This window comes from Hyla sarda, chromosome 5, assembly GCF_029499605.1.
Source record: "Hyla sarda isolate aHylSar1 chromosome 5, aHylSar1.hap1, whole genome shotgun sequence".
Lineage (NCBI taxonomy): Eukaryota > Metazoa > Chordata > Amphibia > Anura > Hylidae > Hyla > Hyla sarda.
This window is the reverse complement of record NC_079193.1, coordinates 232,518,540-232,540,912: the sequence shown is the minus strand read 5'-3', so window position 1 is coordinate 232,540,912 and position 22,373 is coordinate 232,518,540.

Sequence of the window (22,373 nt, the reverse complement as noted above, 5' to 3'; positions counted from 1 at the left end):
TCTGTTTAACTTTCCGGAGCCAGTTGATATATAAAAAAAAGTTTTGGCCTCGAATACCCCTTTAAATAAATACATCCTTGGTGCTAGTATTGTATCAAAGATGTGCGGGGGAGGAGCAAAGCATTCACATCCAGGCCCATGAGCTTCTAGCTACCATGATCATACAGTATAAAGTATATATACATAACATACCAAGAAAAAACATTCTACATGAACTGCACATGATTACATAAATCAGTATTTAACCTCTTAAGGACGCAGGGCGTATGGATACGCCCTGCATTCCGAGTCCTTAAGGACGCAGGGCGTATCCATACGCCCGTGGGAATTCCGGTCCCCACCACTAGCCGGTTGGGGACCGGAGCCGGATGCCTGCTGAAGTCATTCAGCAGGTATCCCGGCATATAGCCCAGGAGGGTCATTATGCCCCCCCCCCATGTCGGCGATGGCCGCAGATCGCTGGACAATTCAGTCCAGCGATCTGCGGCGATTCCGGGTCAATCGGGTCTCCAGTGACCCGGTGACCCGGAATTACTGGCTGATCTGGTGCCACCTCACGATCGCCCTGATTCGTCGGCCGGATTACCGGCCGACCAATCAGGGCGCCTGCTGTGGGTGTCACTCCCGCACCCGCTCCGCCCCTCTTCCGGAGGACTGAGCAGGTGCGGGCAGAAGACCCCGGGTGCTGGGGACCCTGATCCCCGGCGTTCCTGTTGGGATCGGGGCCCCAGGAGCGACGGCCGCGGTGAGGGACTGTCCTGCGATGGAGCAGCAGCAGGAGGTGAGTGACAGTCTCCTGCTGTTGCTTAGCAACAGCTCCCAGTATGCAAAAAGGGCATGCTGGGAGCTCTAGTTATGCAGCAGCAGGAGGCAGACCACCACAACTCCCAGCATTCCCTTATGGGCATGCTGGGACTTATGGTTTTGCAACAGCTGGAGGCACATTTTTTCTATGGAAAAGTGTACCTTCAGCTGTTGTATAACTACAACTCTCAGCTTGCCCAAACAGCTAAAATGCATGCTGGGAGTTGTAGTGGTGAATCTGCTGGTTGCATAACTACAACTCCCGGCATGCCCATTGGCTGTTGGTGACTGCTGAGGGTTGTAGTTGTGCAACTGCTGAAGGCACACTGGTTGTGAAACTCATTTTCTTTTTACCTAACTCAGTGTTTCATGACCAGTGTGCCTCCAGCTGTTGCAAACTACAACTCCCAGCAGTCACCTTACACCATGCACCGTACATACTGGGAGTTGTAGTTTTGCAACAGCTGGAGGCACACTGGTTTTTAAACACTGAGTAAGGTCACAAACTCAGTGATACATAACCAGTGTGCCTACAGCTGTTGCAAAACTAAAACTCTCAGCATGTACAGTCTGTCAGCGCATGCTGGGAGTTGTAGTTTTGCAACAGCTGGATGTCCCCCGTCCCCTACCCCCCATGTGAATGTACAGGGTACACTCACATGGGCGGAGGTTTATAGTAAGTATCGGACTGCAAGTTTGAGCTGCGGCAAATTTTCTGCCGCAGCTCAAACTGCCAGCGAGAAACTACTGTGAACCCCCGCCTGTGCGACTGTACCCTAAAAACACTACACTACACTAACACAAAATAAAATAAAAAGTAAAAAACACTACATATACACATACCCCTACACAGCCCCCCTCCCCTCCCCAATAAAAATGAAAAACGTCTGGTACGCCACGGTTTCCAAAACGGAGGCTCCAGCTGTTGCAAAACGACTACTCCCAGTATTACCAGACAGCCACTGACTGTCCAGGCATGCTGGGAGTTTTACAACAGCTGGAGGCACCCTGTTTGGGAATCACTGGCGTAGAATTCCCCTATGTCCACCCCTATGTAATCCCTAATTTAGGCCTCAAATGCGCATGGTGCTCTCTCACTTTGGAGCCCTGTCGTATTTCAAGGCAAAAGTTTAGGGCCACATATGGGGTATCGCCGTACTCGGGAGAAATTGCCTAACAAATTTTGGGGGGTATTTTCTGCTTTTACCCTAAAAATGTAAAATTTTGGGGAAAAGAAGCATTTTAGGTAAAAAAAAATATTTTTTTTTACATATGCAAAAGTCGTGAAACGCCTGTGGGGTATTAAGGTTCACTTAACCCCTTGTTACGTTCCCTGAAGGGTCTAGTTTCCAAAATAGCATGCCATGTGGGTTTTTTTTTGCTGTTCTGGCACCATAGGGGCTTCCTAAATGTGGCATGCCCCCAGAGCAAAATTTGCTTTCAAAAAGCCAAATGTGACACCTTCTCTTCTGAGACCTGTAGTGTGCCAGCAGAGCACTTTTCACCCCCATATGGGGTGTTTTCTGAATCAGGAGAAATTGGGCTTCAAATTTTGGGGGGTATTTTCTGCTTTGACCCTTTGTAAAAATGTAATTTTTTTGGGAAACCAAGCATTTTAGGTAAAATTATTATAATTTTTTTTACATATGCAAAAGTCGTAAATCACCTGTGGGGTATTAAGGTTTACTTTACCCCTTGTTACATTCCCCGAGGGGTCTAGTTTCCAAAATGGTATGCCATGTGGTTTTTTTTGCTGTCCTGGTACCATAGGGGCTTCCTAAAGGTGACATGCCCCCCAAAAACCATTTGTCGCTCCTTCCCTTCTGAGCCCTCTACTGCGCCCACCTAACAATTAACATAGACATATCAGGTATTTCCTTACTCGAGAGAAATTGGGTTTCAAATACAAGTAAACATTTTCTCCTTTTTACCCCTTGCAAAAATTCAAAAATTGGGTCTACAAGAACATGCGAGTGTAAAAAATGAAGATTGTGAATTTTCTCCTTTACTTTGCTGCTATTCCTGTGAAACCCCTAAAAGGTTAAAACGCTGACTGAATGTCATTTTGAATACTTTGGGGGGTGCAGTTTTTATAATAGGGTAATTTATGGGGTATTTCTAATATGAAGACCCTTCAAATCCACTTCAAACCTGAACTGGTCCCTGAAAAAATTTTTCAAAAAAGAGTTTCAAAACTTTGTGAAAAATTGGAAAATTGCTGCTGAACTTTGAAGCCCTCTGGTGTCTTCCAAAAGTAAAAACTTGTCAACTTTATGATGCAAACATAAAGTAGACATATTGTATATGTGAATAAAAAAAATTTTTGGGAATTTCCATTTTCCTTACAAGCAGAGAGCTTCAAAGTTAGAAAAAAGCAAAATTTTCAAATTTCTCATCAAATTTTGTGATTTTTCACCAAGAAAGGATGCAAGTTACCATAAAATTTTACCACTATGTTAAAGTAGAATATGTCACGAAAAAACATTCTTGGAATCAGAATGATAACTAAAAGCATTCCAGAGTTATTAATGTTTAAAATGACAGTGGTCAGATTTGCAAAAAATGGCCGAGTCCTTAAGGTGAAAAAGGGCTCAGTCCTTAAGGGGTTAATGATGTAATTTATAGCAAGTGATGTTTAACTTTTGTATTGTGTTTCTTGTATTGGAGTTCTGTATGAATGGCAGTCATGTGTGCGCTATCACAGTTATACTTTTTATGAAAGTTTCTATGACATACTTCAGGGCTCAGGAATTCACAGATGACTTCATTCTGTTATAATGCACACAGATTGCCAGTTCATGTGTATGAGCTCATGCCATATACACAGGTTTCCCACAACAGCACTTAGAAAGTGTCTACTAGGATATGATATGATCATCATTCTGTATTCCAGTCTCCTCTATTATGCAGTAACACAAAATCCTAAATATAACATACGTGGTCAGCACTATTTAGGAATAAAATAGTAATAATGTACAATTTCCCCAGGGTTTGTAGGCTTTTCAGAAATGCCAAATGAATCAGCATGAATCTATTTTTTGCAATAAGGCACTGCTGGAATTGGATTACCTTCATATGACCCTCCCTCAGGGCATCTACATTTGCAAATGTAACACAATTAGCAATGCCTATTAGAGTCAGGATTAAAGTGGTTAAAAGCCAGTTAGTGTCCCAAGTGAGGTTATGGCAGTGAATCTGTAATGTTATATAACATTCAATCACAGAACTAGAAGCTTTAATTGCCCTTGAGCTATACATTCAATAGCACATTGTGCAATAAGCATGCTGCTGTATGTTTCAGCAGTAAATAACTTCACGTGCACTTAGAGATCCCTTTCTCCAAAATGAAGGCTTCAGCCAACTAACGGGGTCTTGGGTTACTCATATTCTATGTAACATAAGCATGGCTGATGGAGTAACTATCCTGGTATGACTCCTCCATCCTCCCCTCAGTAATCAGCTCAGTATATACCATCTACGCCACACTTTGATTTGTGTCCATCTGTTCAATGTACATTAGCTGTATTTTTCCCTAGTTATGATTGATTTGTCCACAAAATCATTACATTCTGCTGCCCCGTTTTCATCTCTAGCTCACACTGTCATGTTAATTAGATTGCAAGCTCTGGCACGCTTTACTGCATTTCAAAGTCAATGACACTGGATTATATAAAGAGGCTCATTGGGGGTGATTAATCTAAGAAAAATGGTGAAACTGCACAAAGCAATCATTTTTTAACTAATTTCACAAAGGCCTGTTGGACATGACTGCTAAGGCTATTGAGTCGCTGCAGCATCCCATGCACCGTCCCATGGGACGTTATTCGGAAACTTCCTCCGAGGATTCTGGAGTGGCATGGGCACTGGATCGGAAACAAGTGGAGGTAAGTATGAGTATTTATCACTACTCCTACCATCTTCTGCTCCTGGAAAATGTTTTTATCCTCCTGGAAAACTTCCTAATTATGCTGAATTTGAAACCATTCAGTAAGAAATAATGCGACCCCACTTATTGTGATACTACAGCAATGACAACATTGGACCTTGAATGATAGAAAAAAATCCTAAAGATTATGGAAGAGAAAACAGCTGGTTCTGTGAGCCCCTGGCAAGGTTTCCGCAGAACTCCGGCAGGAAAATCTGATTTCGGCTAGGAGGCGCACACCCAAGTAAAGTGCAAAAAAGCAGGCTTTATTAATCCATAAAACATGCAATGTTAACAGGACAACACATTTCAATGGTTTTTCTTCTTCTTCAGGTCACCCATAGGTGAGCAATATTCTGTTTTTGGACAGCTGCCCGCCCTTTTTAATAAGGATTAACTGCACTTTATTCCGCCATCTCTGCATTTATTTCCTCTGCTGCTAAAGATTATGTGGTGATCTTGGTAAATGTTAGGAAATGACCTCAGGCCTTTACCAAAGCACATGTATCTTAAGTACAGTGAAGAAAAAATGCATTTCAAATAAGTTATAAATTGATTTGATCCCTTAACGATCAGCAAGTTTTCTGGTTCCAAGGTGTCTTCTATACAGCTATAAGCTTAGATTAGAAGCACTGTTTAAAAGGGAGAGTTTTTAATCTTAGCTTGTTACCTGTATAAAAGACATCTGTTCTTAGAGACAATCAATTAGATTCCAAATTATACTCCATGACCAAGACACAAGAGCTACCTAAGGATGTCAGGGACAAGATTGTAGATCTACACAAGGCTGGAACGGGCTACATAGTCATCGTCAAGAAGTTTGATAAAAAGCTGGTACGCTTATTCGCAAATGGAAGTAACACAAAATAATAACTGTCTTCCTCGGTCAGGGGCTCCATGCAGGATCTCACCTCGTGGAGTTTCAATGATCCTGAGATCCTCTGAATCATTCATACACTGCTCAAAAAATAAAGGGAACACCAAGATAACACATCCTAGATCTGAATGAATGAACTAATCATATGAAATACTTTTGTCTTTCCATACTTGGATGTGCTGACAACAAAATCACACAAAAATTATCAATGGAAAACACATTTATCAATCCATGGAGGTCTAGATATGGAGTCACACTCAAAATCTAAGTGGAAAACCACACTACAGGCTGATCCAACTTTGATGTAATGTCCTTAAAACAAGTTAAAATATGGCTCATTAGTGTGTGTGTGGCCTCCACGTGCCCGTATGACCACCCTACAATGCCTGGGCATGCCCCTGATGAGGTGGCAGATGGTCTCCTGAGGGATGTCCTCCCAGACCTGGACTAAAGCATCCGCCAACTCCTGGACAGTCTGTGGTGCAACGTGGTGTTGGTGGATGGAGTGACACATGATGTCCCAGATATGCTCAATCAGATTCAGGTCTGGGGAATGGGCGGGCCACTCCATGGCATCAATGCCTTCCTCTTGCAGGTACTGCTGACACACTACAGCCACATGAGGTTTAGCATTGTCTTGCATTAGGAGGAACCCAGGGCCAACCGCACCAGCATATGGTCTCACAAGAGGTCTGAGGATCTCATCTCGGTACCTAATGGCAGTCAGGCTACCTCTGGCAAGCACATGGAGGGCTGTGCGGCCCCCAAAGAAATGCCACCCCACACCATTACTGACCCACTGCCAAACCGGTCATGCTGGAGGATGTTGCAGGCAGTAGAACATTCTCCACAGCATCTCCAGACTCTGTCACGTCTGTCACATGTGCTCAGTGTGAATCTGCTTTCATCTGTGAAGAGCACAGGGCGCCAGTGGCGAATTTGCCAATCTTGGTGTTCTTTGTCAAATGCCAAACGTCCTGCTGGGTGTTGGGCTGTAAGCCCAACCCCCACCTGTGGACATCGGGCCCTCATACCACCTCATGGAGTCTGTTTCTGACTGTATGAGAGGGACACATGCACATTTGTGGCCTGCTGGAGGTCATTTTGCAGGGCTCTGACAGTGGTCCTCCTGCTCCTCCTTGCACAAAGGAGGAGGTAGTGGTCCTGCTGCTGAGTTGTTTCCCTCCTACGGCCTCCTCTATGTCTCCTGATAGCGCCTCCATGCTCTGGACACTACACTGACAGACACAGCAAACCTTCTTGCCACAGCTTGAATTGATGTGCCATCCTGAATGAGCTGCACTACCTGAGCCACTTGTGTGGGTTGTAGACTCTGTCTCATGCTACCACTAGAGTGAAAGCATTCAAAAGTGACCAAATCATCAGCCAGGAAGCATAGGGACTGAGAAGTGGTCTGTGGTCACCACCTGCAGAACCACTCCTTTATTGGGGTGTCTTGCTAATTGCCTATTATTTCCACCTGTTGTCTGTTCCATTTGTACAACAGCATGTGAAATTGATTGTCAATCAGTGTTGCTTCCTAAGTGGACAGTGTGATTGCACAGAAGTGTGATGGACTTGGAGTTACATTGTGTTGCTTAAGTGTTCTCTTTATTTTTTATTTTTTTTGAGCAGTGTATATTCATTGGAAAACTTCAGATGAGCCTGTACATGTGCTTTCTTAAGCAGCGGGACCTTGCGGGTGCTGCAGGATTTCAGTCCTTCACAGCGTAGTGTGTTACCAGTTGTTTTCTTGGTGGTTGTTGTCCAAGCTCCCTTGAGATCCTTGACGAGATACTCCTGTGTAGTTCTGAGCTGATTCCTCACCGCCCTTATGATCATTGAAACTCCCCGAGGAGCCTCTGACTGAGGGAGATTGACAGTTGTTTTGTATTTCATAATTGGACCCAATAAATTAACTTCTCACCAAGCTGCTTGGCAATGATCTTGTTGCCCATTCCATCTTTGTTTAGGTCTACAATCTTGTCCTTGACATCCTTGGAAAGCTCTCTGCCCTATGCTATGGTGGAGAGTTTCAAAACTGATTGAATGCTTCAGTGGACAGGTGTATTTTATACAGGTGACAAATTGAGATTAGGAGCACTCCCTTTAAGAGAGTGCTCCTTACCTTAGTTCATTACCTGTATTCGGCTGGAATTCCCCTGAGGATTTTTTTTTCAAAAACGCCGTAAAAAACGCCAATTTTCCCACTTAGCGTTTTTTCAGCAAAAAACGTTGCGTCCAGATGTTAATTGCAAGTCAATAGTAAACTGCAAAATGCCAGATCCACCTGGCATTTTTCAGTTTGGCGTTTTTTTTTTTTTATCCTTTTGGCGTTTTTCAGCAATTTTGGGCTCAGATGCTGGTTTTTCAAAACGCCCGACAAAACCTAGTTAGGCGTTTTTTTCTGCACAGAAATCGTGGCATTTTCCTTCCATAGAAGTCTATAGGAGAGCAAAAACGCCAAGAAAAACGCCATGTTAGTTTTAACTTTGGCATTTTTGCAGGCGTTTTTTATTCTTTTTTGGACTTTAGCAAACCAAAAAAGTGATGGAGATACCTTTTTTAATAAAATGTCGTAGGGTATCATTAAAAAATTATAATAAAAAAGATACTGTAGTGATGGAAAAACATTTTTATAATTTTTTAAACAGGGATCAATTTATGTGGGCGGGCAGAGCACTAAAATGTAGCTGACAATATTAAAAATGTAGTGTGTGTGTGTTTTTAACAATTTGTAAAAAATTTTTAGGTAGTACTACTACTCCCAGCATGGAACACACTGTTCCATGATGGGAGTAGTAGTACCTGTATTAATTCACAGATCGCCCCTTTACGAACCTCCTGCATGATTTATGGATGCAGCCGGACGCTCTTCTATGGTTCCCTGCACTGCCGTATATATACACCTATTTATATTTCCCGCAGAGAGCTGTGATTGGCCAGATTGTTCCAGCCAATCACAACTCTGCAGGAAATATGAATAGGTGTATATATATATGTCACTGCAGGGGACCATAGCAGAGCAGCTGGCCGCATCTATACATTATACAGGAGGATCTCATTGGGTGTCAGAATTTACACTCGCTGCGATCTCTCTATTAATGCAGGTACTACTGCTCCCAGCATGGAGCAGAGTGTGCTCCATGTTGGGAGTACTGTAGTAGTACCTGCAGTAAGGGACAGATCACAGCCGATGTTACTCCTCCTGACACCCGCTGCGATCCTCCTGATGTGACTGTCGGGATCAGCTGTTCTCAGGGCTACAGAGTCGGGAGAACAGCTGATGCTGAGCAGTACATATACATCATATATCTACTGCTCAGCAAGAACTTATACAGTGTGTATACAGTACACACATTACTGGCTCATTTAACCCCTTGTTGAGATGTCCGCTAAGCCAGCCCGGCTAGGAAAGAGTTAACTTTGGGCAGTATACAATATATACAGCTATCTATAGAAAGCTTTATATAGTGTATACAGAAGATGAAGAAGTCCCCTTACCACCCCCCAGTCCCTGCGGGTCTGTGTAGCTCCACCCCTAGTGATGACATCATTAGGGGGTGGAGCTACAGACTGGATCCAAGCTGGTAAGGGTATAAGGCTCTATTAACATTGTCCATTTTGTATAATGTGAACAGAACCTTCTGCCAGTGTCTTAACAGACAGGGAGACTCCTGCTGTTGCTAAACTACAACTCCCAGCATGCTTTACATCACTCCTCATCTTCTTACACTCTGTGGACCGGGCACTCAGCATCCGACCCACTGAGTGGTATCTGAAGGCAGAGAGAAAACTGCCACAGGGGACCAAACTGGCTGTTTCCACACGCCACAAAAAACACCAGAAAACTGCCAAAATGCAAGGAAAATCCGTGGCAGTTTTTCTGGCGTTTTTGCTGGGCGGAAAAAATCTCAGTGGAATCTAGCCTAAAAGTCATCTAGGAGCCAGAATTTTTTCATAGAAAAATAGTCCAGTTCTTGTCAGGAATTGTGGACAAAAACTTGTCTTTATTCCAATTTCAATAAAAACTAGCAAAATTGCAGAATACACACGTACCATGAGTTATACAGCTTGACGCGTTTCGTAGTAGCCCACTTTGTGAAAAGCATAGCCCAAAGGTATTCCCTGCCATTAAAACAGCATAACAAATCACATGCATATTATATACAGCTGACTGCATGCTAATTAAAAACATAAAATACCACAAGTGCAAACAGAATACGGACTTGCAGGAATAAAGCCTTCTTTGACATATATAAACCTTATAAATATTTATTTAGAGAGTAACATTTAGATGGAACAAGCAATGCCAGGTATATATAAATCATATTACACATATAAAAAAAAGGGGTATTAAAGGGGTACTCCGGCCATAGACATTTTATCCCCTATCTAAAAGATAGGGGATAAGATGTCTGATCGCGGGAATGCCTGGTAATAAACCTACCATTAAAATTAAAGACTGATCATTTCTTTGTCAGTGGGCAAATGTACAAAATCAGCAGGGGATCAAATACATTTTTCCTTCACTGTATGATGTCATTGCCTTTTAATGAGAGCATGCACACAACAGTTTTTGGACTTCTATGAGACAAAAATCTGTCATTTGCCCACAGAAACCAATCACAGCTCAGCTTTTATTTTGCCAGAGAGATCTGAGACATAAAAGTTGGACTCTGAATTGGTTGTCATGGGGAATCAGACTTATTTTTGTCTTATAGAGATTGACAATTTTGGTCCAAGGGCAATTTCTTGTTTTCTTGCAGTGTCACCTCCATCAGATACCATCTCTTAGACATACTCTTCCCTACAAACCCTATGTTCAGTACTTCCAAGCCCTAAAATTGTGTTTGTTCTTCAGGTAACCCAGTTGGAAAGACAATATGTGGTAGAATGAGTAAACTGAAAAAAAAAATATCAAAGAGCAATGGAAGAGCACATCAAATACTGTACCGGGATGAATGGCAGTTACCCCACCTATTTACATTTATACTCACTGAAAGGAAATGTATTTCAAGCTGTGTGGACTTAAAGGGGAACTCCGGTGGAAAGAAGTAGAAAACAAATGTTTTCAAATCAACTGGTGCCTGAAAGTTAAACAGATTTGTAAATTACTTCTATTAAAAAATCTTAATCCTTCCAGTACTTATTAGCTGCTGTATAAAACAGAGAAATGTGTGAATTTCTTTCCAGTCTGACAACAGTGCTCTCTGCTGACATCTCCATGTCAGAACTGTCCAGATTAGAATCATATCCCCATAGAAAACCTCTCCTACTGGACAGTTCCTGACACGGACAGAGGTGTCAGTAGAGAGCACTGTTGTCAGGCTGGAAAGAACTTCACAAATTTCTCTGCAGTATATCTGTAGTATATAGAAGCTGATAAGTACTAGAAGGGTTAAGATTATTAAATAAAAGTGATCTACAAACCTGTTTAACTTTCTTGCACCAGATGATTTGAAAAAACGTTTTCCCTTTAAAGGGGTACTCCGCTGGTCAGCAATTGGAACAAACTGTTACGAACGCTGGAGCCAATGCCGGGAGCTCGTGATGTCATAACCCCGCCCCATAGACTTGCTGTCACACCCCCTCCCATAGACTTGCATTGAGTGGGCGGGGTGTGATGTCATGAGGGGGCAAGGCTATGATGTCACAAGCTCCCGACACCAGCTCCAGCATTTGAAACAGTTTGTTCCAAATGCTGAGCAGCGGAGTACCCCTTTAATTGTAGCTTGAGCCAACAAGCAACTAACCATTCTATGAGAATAGGCGCTTCCAATGGTCAGTTCCTGTCAAATCTTGTTAAGTTTTGTGAAGCATGGGGAATTTCAATGTGGGTCAAAGATCAATCTCCCTAGGCACAATGAAATCTAAGAATATACACTGGTGAAGTATCTATCCATGTATGACTGGCTTAAGGTGAAAATACTAATGATCCCACTTACACTTTAGACTTACTGTAAGTGAGGACATCCCCTGGGTATTCTACCATTACCCCAGATGATAGGTGTCAAGAGGTTACTAAATGTCAAACATATAGGACAAAAGTAATGTTGTCTTCATCTATTACTGCTACTGAAAAATGGAAAGGCAATAGGAAAAGAAAAGCTGGCTATACCGTAGATATTGTGGCCACCAAAATCACCAACTTAGACCAGGACAGGAGCAGAAGTAACAAACAGGAGCAGATGTAATAAACAGGAGCAGAAGTAACAAACAGGAGCAGATGTAATAAACAGGAGCAGAAGTAACAAACAGGAGCAGATGTAACAAGAAAATGAGGAACCTCCAGTCCTCCACCCATAGCCCATCTTTGCAAGTGATCTGTAAGCCTGTGCAAAAAGGAAGTGACCATGAATAAATCCAGGAAGACCAAAATGTTGGCCAATATGTGAATATTTGGATTTACTTGATACTGGATGTACTGCTGGGTTTATAAACTTTAATTTTGCTGTTTACATTTTTACTTTTGTACATATTTGTTCTTCCACTGAGCACCATTGAACAGGTTCCAAAGTTCTTACTAAAGCATAAATCATGTCATATAAGCCTTTTACTGGGGCTGGTTATTGGCCGAATGAATGTTCGTTCCTAATAATTGACCCATGTAAAAGGGCCAATGATCAAGAAAAAAGCTTGTTTGTCAGCTCTTTTTATAGTTTATACAGGCCTAAAAATCATTGTTAGTGCTATCAACAAAGATAAAAGAGTTGGATGAATGATCCAGTGTTTGTTCATGCTGCCCTGTGAGCACGATAAATGAGATGTTACATGTTACATAGTTAGCACAGTTGAAAAAAAGACATGCGTCCATCAAGGAACCAAGGAATTGAACTTGATGAGAATTATATACTTATACGTTGATCATATCCCCCCTTGAACATCTGTTCTCAAAACCAAACAAATGTAATTATTCTAATCTTTCCTTAAAGCTAAGATGTTCCATGCCCCATATTAGTTTATCTCTGTACCCTTTCCAGCTCCACAATGTCCCTTTTATGGACTGGTGCCCAAAACTGAACAGCATATTCCAGGTGAGGCCGTACCAATGCTTTATAAAGGGAGAGTATTATGTCCCTGTCCCTCAAGTCCATGCACCTTTTGATACATGACAATATCCTGCCGGCTTTGGAAGCAGCAGCCTGACATTGCATGCTATTCTGTAGTCTGTGATCTACAAGTACACCCAGATCCTTCTCTACCAGTGACTCTGCCAGTTTAATCCCCCCTAAGACATATGATGCATGCCGTTTTTTAGTACCCAGATGCATAACTTTACATTTATCCACATTGAACTTCATTTGCCAAGTGGATGCCCAGACACTAATCTATATTTATATATATATATATATATATATATATATATATATATATATATCTAGTACACTAAGTCATCTTGTAACTTATGCACATCCTCTATAGACTGTACTGTGCTACAAAGCTTGGTGTCATCTGCAAAGATAGAAACAGAGCTGTTAATACCATCCTCTATATCATTGATAATTAAATTAAACTAGATCGGGCCCAGTACTTAACCCTGGGGTACCCCACTAATAATCAGGGACCAATCAGAGTACGACTCATTGACCACCACTCTCTGAGTACAATCCTTAGTGTCAAACGCTTTAGCAAAATCCAAAAACACTATATCCACAGCCATTCCTCTGTCAAGGCTTCTACTCACATCTTCATAAAAGCAAATTAGATTGGTTTGACAACTTCTGTCCTTAGTAAACCCATGCTGGCTATCACTTATAATACAATTATCCCCTATGTATTCCTGTATGTAATCCCTTATAAGTCCTTCAAATAATTTACCCACAATGCATACCTGGGGAAGACCTAGAGCCTTTTTTGAAGATTGGCACCACATCCGCCTTGTGCCAGTCCCTCTGCACAATACCAGACACAAGAGAATCTCTTAATGGGGTACTCCGGCGCTAAGACATTTTATCCCCTATCCTTTGGAGCGTGACACCGCCGGGTGACATTACGCTCTGCCCCCTCAATGCAAGCCTATGGAGGGGGCATGACAGCTGTTCAGAGTGAGAGAGAAAGAGTACGCTTATCTCTGGTGCAATCATACTGGGGCATATTATCTGCAAATAAGTGAAATATATCCGCACTCAGCAGTTCTACGTTTTTTCTGGTTAAAGCTCATAGAGGCAGTTAGTGTAAAAGCACTAAAAGGCTTACGCACTAGATTGTTAGGCTTATTTCTGGTGAACCGTACTGGGGCGTATTATCCGCAAATAAGTTAAATATATACGCACTCAGCAGTTCTACGTTTTTTCTGGTTAATGCTACTAGGGGCAGTTAGTGTAAAAGCACTAACAGACATACGCACTAGATTGTGACGCTTATTTCTGATGCAACCTACTGGGGTGTATTATACTAAAATATGTGAAATATGTACGCACTCAGCAGTTCTAAATTTATTCTAATTAAAGCTACTAGGGGGCAGTTAGTGTAAAAGCAGTAACAGACATACGCACTAGATTGTTATGATTATTTCTGGTGCAGCTGTATAGGGGCGTATTGCTCTATAAAAAATAAAATATGTATGCACACCACTGTTCTACAAGTATGTCAGGCAGAGAAGTGCCAGGCCATGGACAGAGGAGTGGCAGAGGCCTAAATTCATCAGGCACAGGCAGAGGTCGCAGCGGAGTAGGGATGCGTGGCAGCAGGAGTCGCAGCGAGAGGTCTGAGCTCCCGATGTCAGCTAGTGGTCGTGTCTCGACCAGCAACCCAGCAGCCGTGATTGATTGGTTCACTAGGTCCTCCACTTCATCCCAAGTGATATCTGAAACTCCCAGTCAACAGTCGGTGGGTTCCACACATTCAACACTCAGTTGGCATGGCCCTCATGCTGCTGCTGCCACCTCCAGGCTCTGTTTTTGTGCTGCCATATGATCTCCTCATGCTGATGCTGCCACCTCCAGGCTCTATCATTGTGCTGCCATATGGTCTCCTCATGCTGATGCTGCCACCTCCAGGCTCTCTCATTGTGCCGCCATATGGTCTACTTATGCTGATGTTGCCACCTCCAGGCTCTCTCATTATGCCACCATATGGTCTCATGCTGATGCTGCCACCTCCAGGCTCTCTCATTGTAACGCCATATGGTCTTCCCATGCTGATGCTGCCACCTCCAGGATCTGTCATTGTGCCACCATATGGTCTCCTCAGGCTGATGCCACCTCCAGGCTCTGTCATTATGCCCTCTGCAGCCTACATAGGCTGCTGCCACCTCCAGGCTGTGTCATTGTGCCACCATGTGATCTCCTCATGCTGTTGGCACATTAAACTTGTTTAAGGGGGTACGCCACTGGCAAAAAATTTTTAGGTGTTTTTAAGTCAACTGGTGCCAGAAAGTTAAACAGATTTGTAAATGACTTCTATTAAAACATCTTAATCCTTCGAGTACTTATCAGCTGCTGTATACTACAGAGGAAATATTTTTCTTTTTGGATTACTCTTCTGTCTGACCACAGTGCTCTCTGCTGATACCTCTGTCCATGTCAGGAACTGTCCAGAACAGAATAAAATCCCCATAGCAAACCTATGTTGCTCTGGACAGTTCCTGACATGGACAGAGACATCACCAGAGAGCACTGTGGACAGACAAAAAATAAATTCAAAAAGGAAAGAATTTCCTTTATAGTATACAGCTGCTAATAAGTACCGGAAGGATTAAAGGGGTACTCCACTGGAAAACATTTTCTTTTCAATCAACTGGTGCCAGAAAGTTAAACAGATTTGTAAATTACCTCTATTAAAAAATCCCAATCCTTTCAGTACTTATCAGCTGCTGTAAGCTCCATAGAAAGTTATTTTATTTTTGAATTTCCTTTCTGCCTGACCACAAGTGTTCTCTGCTGACACCTCTGTCTATGTAAGGAACTGTCCAGAGGAAGAGGGGATTTGCTCCTACGCTGGATAGTTGCTAAAATTGACAGAGGTGTCAACAGAGAGCACTTGTGGTCAGCCAGAAAGAAAATTCATAAAGAAAATAACTTCCTGTGTATTATAAAGTGGAGTACTTCCTGAGTATTATAAGTACTGGAAGAATTGGATTTTTTATAGAAATAATTTAATCTGTTTAACTTTCCGGCGCCAGTTGATTTTAAAGAAAATGTTTTCCATTGGAGTACCCCTTTAAGATTTTTTAATAGAAGTAATTTACAAATCTATTTAACTTTCTGGGATCAGTTCATTTAAAAAAAAAATATATGTTTTCCACCTGAGTACCCCTTTAATCTCTTCAAAAGCTTCAACTGATATCTCAAAAATCTCTTTAATCTCTTTAATTGTGACGCAAAATGGTCTCCCATCAACGTGCCTCTCCGTGGCCTACATAGGCTGCCACTACCTCCAGACTGTGTCATTGTACCTCCATATGGTCTCCTCATACTGCTGCCACATCCAGGCTCTATCATAGTGCCGCCCTTTGGTCTCATCAAGCTGCTGCCACCTCCAGGCTTTGTCACTCTGCCGCCACGTGGTGATCTTGTTATATTGGTCTTGTGTAATACAGTATTTTTTAAATGCTTCGGGCCCCTGGGACTTTCAGTCATGAGCATTGGGCACTGAGAATAAGGGGCTGGAACAGGTGGTAGCTCACCTTGCGGCAGACTGCTAGCTCGATTTTAAGATACAAGTACAAGCTTTTTGATAGTTTACACTGCAGCAATTATACACTATTGGAGCTGGAATTACCACGGCTGCTGGCACCAGACTAGCCCTCCAATGGGTCCTCAAAAAAGGATTGAAATTTTGCTCATTCCAATTACCAGGTTCTGTCATTGGGCTGCCATGTGATCTCTTCATGCTGCTGGCACATTAAACTTGTTAATCTCTTCAAAATCTTCAACTGACATAAAAAAAATCTCTTTGATCTCTTCAATTGTGACGCCATATGGCCTCCTGACCCTGCTGCCACATCCAGATGCTCTGCCGCAGTGATTCTAATAGCAATGCCTGTAATCTGCATGTCATACTAAATAACAGTATTATTTCACTACCCTAGCACACTCCCTATGCGTGCTACAACAAGGCAAAGTGTTCTACACCCCTAAAGAGGCTCTCTGTAGCCCGGAAATAGCCGATTAATACTGATTCACCACAAATTTATACGGATCAAAGCAATTTTTTTCGGAAAATTCTGCGAATCGGCCAAATCAAATTTTTCAAAAATCTCTAATTATTAACAAGGGTACAGAAATTACTGAACTTAGTTCTCTAAGAACTCTTGGGTGTAATCCGTCTGCTCCCGGAGATTTTCTTACATTTAATTTACTTAATTTACCTTGGACCATATCTATATGAAGCCAGTTCAGTACATTACATGATGTGTTACCCGCACTGGCTGGCCTGCATCATTTCTTCCCTCTTCCTTCGTATATACAGGACTAAAAAAACAATTCAGTAGCTCCGCCTTCTCTTGAATGCCAGTGATCACCTCCCCATTATGATTATTAAGGGGTCCTACATGCTTTGTCATTGTTTTTTTTTGTTGTTTTGTTTTTTTCATTTATATATCTAAAAAAAAAATTGGGATTTGGTTTGCTTTCTTTGGCTACCTGCCTTTCATTGTGAATTTTTGCTGTTTGTATTACACTTTTACAGATTTTATTAAGCTATAGTAATGTTTAACCCGATAACGACCACAGACGAGTATAGACGTGCAGGTTGGCGGCCGTTATGGCACCTGGACGTCTATACTCGTCCATGCTTCTCGTGGGTGCTGCCCAGTGCACCCACGAAATTGCGACGGGGACTTGGCTGTAACACACAGCCGGGACCCTGCAGCACTGCCGGGAACAAAGTAAACTTCGGTCACGGCAGTTTAACCCTTACAGCCGCAGTCGGAAGTGACTGCGGGCTGTAAGTGTTATGACAGAGGGAGGGAGCTTCCTCTTTCACCCCTGCAGCACCCTGCAGCGCGATCGCGGGGTGCTGTGTGTAATCCCCGGTGGGCGGGGACCTGCGTTACTGCCGGGACAGAAGAAAACTTCGGTCCCGGCAGTTTAACCCTCACAGCCGCGGTCGGAAGCGACCGCGAGCTGTAAGGAGTTTTGACAGAGGGAGGGGGCTCCCTCTGTCTCTCTCTTGCTGCTGCTTACCTGGGCAACCGGGGGTCTTTACTAGGACCCCCAGGTCTGCCCCGGTTATTGCCTGTGAGGACGTGCCAGAGGCAAGTCCTCATATGCTGCCTGCTAGTGTAAAACTAGCAGGCAGCATATATCTGCAATGCTTTGGAATACTAAGTATTCCAAAGCATTAAAAAAAAGTAAAAAAATATAAAATAAATAAAAGTGTAACAACAATAAGTATAAAAAAAGTGTAAAAAAAAGTGTAAAAAAATAAAATAAAAATTCATTTATTAAGTAAATATAATGAAAAATAAAATTGTATGTGTAGGATAACATGGCGCACATCTGCAGCATATTACATGCTGCGGATGCCCGCCAACAGTCACAATAATGAGCTCCCTGCTGCGGCTGGGTAGCTTTGTGTGTCCACTAATAGTGTCGGATTTCCCGATGGAAGTCATGAGCGGACACACTGAGCTACCCAGCCACAGCAGTGATCTCGCCCTTGTGACTGCTGGGGGGCATCTGCGATGTGAAATATGCTGTGGAAGCGCTCTATGTGACCCTACACTGCGTCCCATTCATACTGCGTTTCCACAGTGTTAGAGGTATCCATCAGCATCATGTCAAAAAGAGTGATGCTGACATATACTGTAGCAGCTCCATTCATTTCTGAATGAGACGGTACAATATACATTGGCATCGCTTTTTTGACATGACAACGGACACCTATACTGCAAAAATGCAGTATGAATGGGGACTATTCATATAATGATGCCCTGAAAGCCAAAGGGGGCTACTCTCTTTTGAGGTCCTAATACGCGGACAAGCAACCAAATATGGCCTAAGCGGGGGTATTTCCAAACCCGGGCCGAGCAGCTTAATAAAATATAGGGGGCATTTCTTGCAATATCAGAAGTGATGTACGAAAAATATGCCCCACAAATGATGCATTTGTGAAAAATTGCAAATTTTGAATTTTTAACACTGACTTTGTAATAATTCCTGCCAAAAAACAATGGTGTTAAAATACTCACTGTACCCCCTAGCGAATACCTTGAGGGGTCTAGTTTTTATAATGGGGTCATTTGGGGATTTGGGGGGGGGTTCCTATGTTCTACCACCTTCAAATTTCTGCAAACCTTGCATAGCACATAAAAAAAAGATGTACTTTTCAAATTTTAAAAATTTCAAGTTAAATTGTTAGGCTTCTAATTAATTTAAAATGTTAATTAAAAACAAAAATAATGCTGTCAAAATGAAGTAGACATCTGAAAGTATAAGTTTCATAAACTATTTGGTCAGGAAGTATAAACATATGCAACCTATTAGTGTTAAAATAGCAAAAAATCGTAATTTTTAAAAAAATTTCATGATTTTTTGCATTGTAAAAAAAAAACTTAAAATGATATCGGCTTACTTTTACTATGTACATGAAGGACAACTTGTGACAAAAAAAACAATGTCAGAATTATCGTGATTGGCAAAACGTTACCAGAGTTATTCTCTAATAAAGACAGACATCCCTGATGTGAAAAAACAGATCTGGCCTTTCAGGGGCGTACAGGTTTATTTGTATTGGTCCTTAAGGGGTTAAATGCTATAGCTGACCCCTCAGATTTATATTTTTTAAATGCTATTTTTGTTTTGTTTATTGCTCTTTTAACATCAGTTGTCAGCCATGTAGAGTTTAGTTTTGTGTGTATAGGGCTCGTACAACAAGTGCCTTGATTGCAACTCATTTTGGGCATGTGTTGGCCCATCTAACAGGACCCTTACACTGCTGTCTGCTGACCATTGGCACCTTTTTGAAAACATTCTATCAATAAAAACCCAGATTATTGTAGAAATGTATCTGTAATTTGCCTTTTAATTGTTGTTCAGAAAATGGCCATCTGAATGTATGACCAGCCTAATTCCTAGAAACTGTCAGATTTTGTAAGGACAGGTAAGAACTTGTGTCTCTCCATGTTCAAGCTAGTCTGATTCTGATAAGTGGCCACAATGGTTATGTCAGTTTCACCTGAAAGCCCCATTTGTTGCCGAGTCATTGTAAACAGCGATGAGTGCTCTCGCAGACTCACAGAGTATATTTACTTCTTCTGGAATGCTATGCACTTGCACACTTCCATTACCTCTTATTTGCTCTGTATGACTCATTTAGATCAAAAGTCCCTTGGGTTCATGTTTACTCTGTCTTTGCTCTCTGCTTTGTTAGGTATTTATATCTCATCTGAATTTAAATTACTTTTACACAGTGTGATCAGAGCAGCAAGTGGTAAGGAATTTACAGATTATCACTGTCCTACTTTTTACATGGAGTTTACAGATAACGTGCTTAAAATACAGAATGCATTCTACCATGTTGTGTTCCAAAGGAATTCAAGATAGGTTGTGTCACTATTTTAAGTAAATAGTACAGAAAACTCCAATCCAAAATCACTGTGGGCAGTTACTGTATATACCTGTGTCAGAAGATAGCAAATAAGAGGAATAAAATGGTTGGGAGGAAAAGTTGTAAATATTAGTTTAGTTGAGGGATATAGGGCTTATAAACCTTCATATATCCAAAATATACAAGTAGAAAACAGCAGCGTATGAGGCAGCTCCCTTGTCCAAACATAATCACTCTATATGGCGCCACATTTTCGAAAAATATATCTCCTTCATCAGATTTACAGAACATATGTGTATAGATAGATAGATAGATGATTCCTATATGCAGGTGACATTATTGTATATTTGAGACACATGTTTATCATCATGAATTATAGGTGTGTGTATATGTATGTATGTATGATTCCTGTTTGTTTTTTCGGCAAATCTGATGAAGGAGATTTATTCTCTAAAACCACTTTAATTTTTGGGCAAATAAATATGTTATTTGACAAAGTCCATTAGTGAAGACCTTACGCCTGAAAAGTCTGCTTGCAGATTTGCTGCGGACCCACTTTAGTCAATAGGTGGCAACATAATCTGCTTGCAGATTTTCCTCTGCGAAATTCCCAAGAAAACCTGCTCCAGATCATGTACATATGAACATACCCTTAAAGGAGAATTGTAGTGCATAACTTATCCCCTATCCGAAGGGGGCCGCGGTAGTCTGCAGGAAGCCAAAGCAGTCAGGACCCCCCATGTATCTCTAGGGGATACATTGAGGGGGGGTGTCAGCCGCCGTGTCATGCGGGGACGGAACACCCCCTTCAAGCTTACTGCTGCAGCCCGTACAGGAGATCGCGGGGGGTCCCAGTGGTCGGACCCCCCACGATCTATAACTTATAAGGGGATAAGTTATATTGCAATACAGTTCTCCTTTAAGGCTACAATGAAATAGTCATAAGACACCACTGTGTAATAACTATAAAATTTTTGGTCTTAATATATATTTCCTACATTTTGGCAGCCTTAGGCCTAATGGGGGAGATTTATCAAGACCTTTGCAAAGAAAATGTTGACCAGTTGCCAATAGCAACCAATCAGATGGCTTATTTCATTTTTAAAAAGGGCTGAAATATAAAATAAGCATTCTGATTTGGTTGCTATGGGCAAATAGTCAACCTTTCCTGTAAGTCTTCCCCACTGTGTATACCCATGTTCAGGATCCTTATAATGCAGATCTCAAACTGAGTTTTTCTTTTTTCAAACATACTGTGAAAAACTATGGAAAAAAAATTGTGTTCATCTCTCCTAAAAACAGCGTCAACACAAAGATGTACATAAGCACACTATGTGACCCGAAATGCTGTCAGCACACTGTCATAGATATGTGCACATGGCAGTGCCAACTGTCTGTCCTCCTATAAAGACAAGGGAAAGGGACTGAAGTAAAGGCAGTCATTGCACAGAGAGGTGTAATATGGGAATGTTTTAAAAATACAATGTAACAACTTGATAAATATTAGACATCTTACTTACATATACAATAACTTACCAGCTCATTTAACTACCAACAGAAACTCAAATAATATATTTTTTTAAATGTTGGTTAATAATGATTTATAATGAATGAAACAGGTTATCATCACATGAAAAATAATTATTTCTATTGTGTTGACTGTTTCCCCCCACACACAGACTTGTAAGGGTCTACACAAACACATGACAATTATCAGGCACAGGGCGCTGAAACATTTTATAACATCATTTTCGAAAGATCCCTGTATCCATTCCTATTCATTACCCTCAGAGCATTAAATCTTCATAAAGAGGAAAACAAACTGCTTCCTTTGTTACTTTTCAAGTTTTTACATTGCTTTTGGCCACCCAGAGAGAACCTTTCTTTTATACTTTTTCTTTCAAACCACCCTCATGCTATTCGGGATATAAAGTAGTAGGAGGGGGATACAGATGTATAAATGAGGCCATACTTTAATAAGTTTGACGTTTTCTTAGACTGTGGAGCAGCAACAAAAGCAGCTCTAATGGGTGGTATTTCCAGTTATCTTACATTTGGAACGCATTAAAGAAAGAAAGAAAAAAAAAAACATTACCAGCCACAAAAGAAAAAGCCATAAACTATAATTAGCTTTGAAGCAATTAATATAAAATGCAAAACATCAATACAAATTTCCATGTCAAACCCCTTAAAGGGTTACTTGCAATGGATTTGCTGGAGACAGCACAAGGTTATAACATACTAACATAAGCATTTCCTTTTTCCCAAACT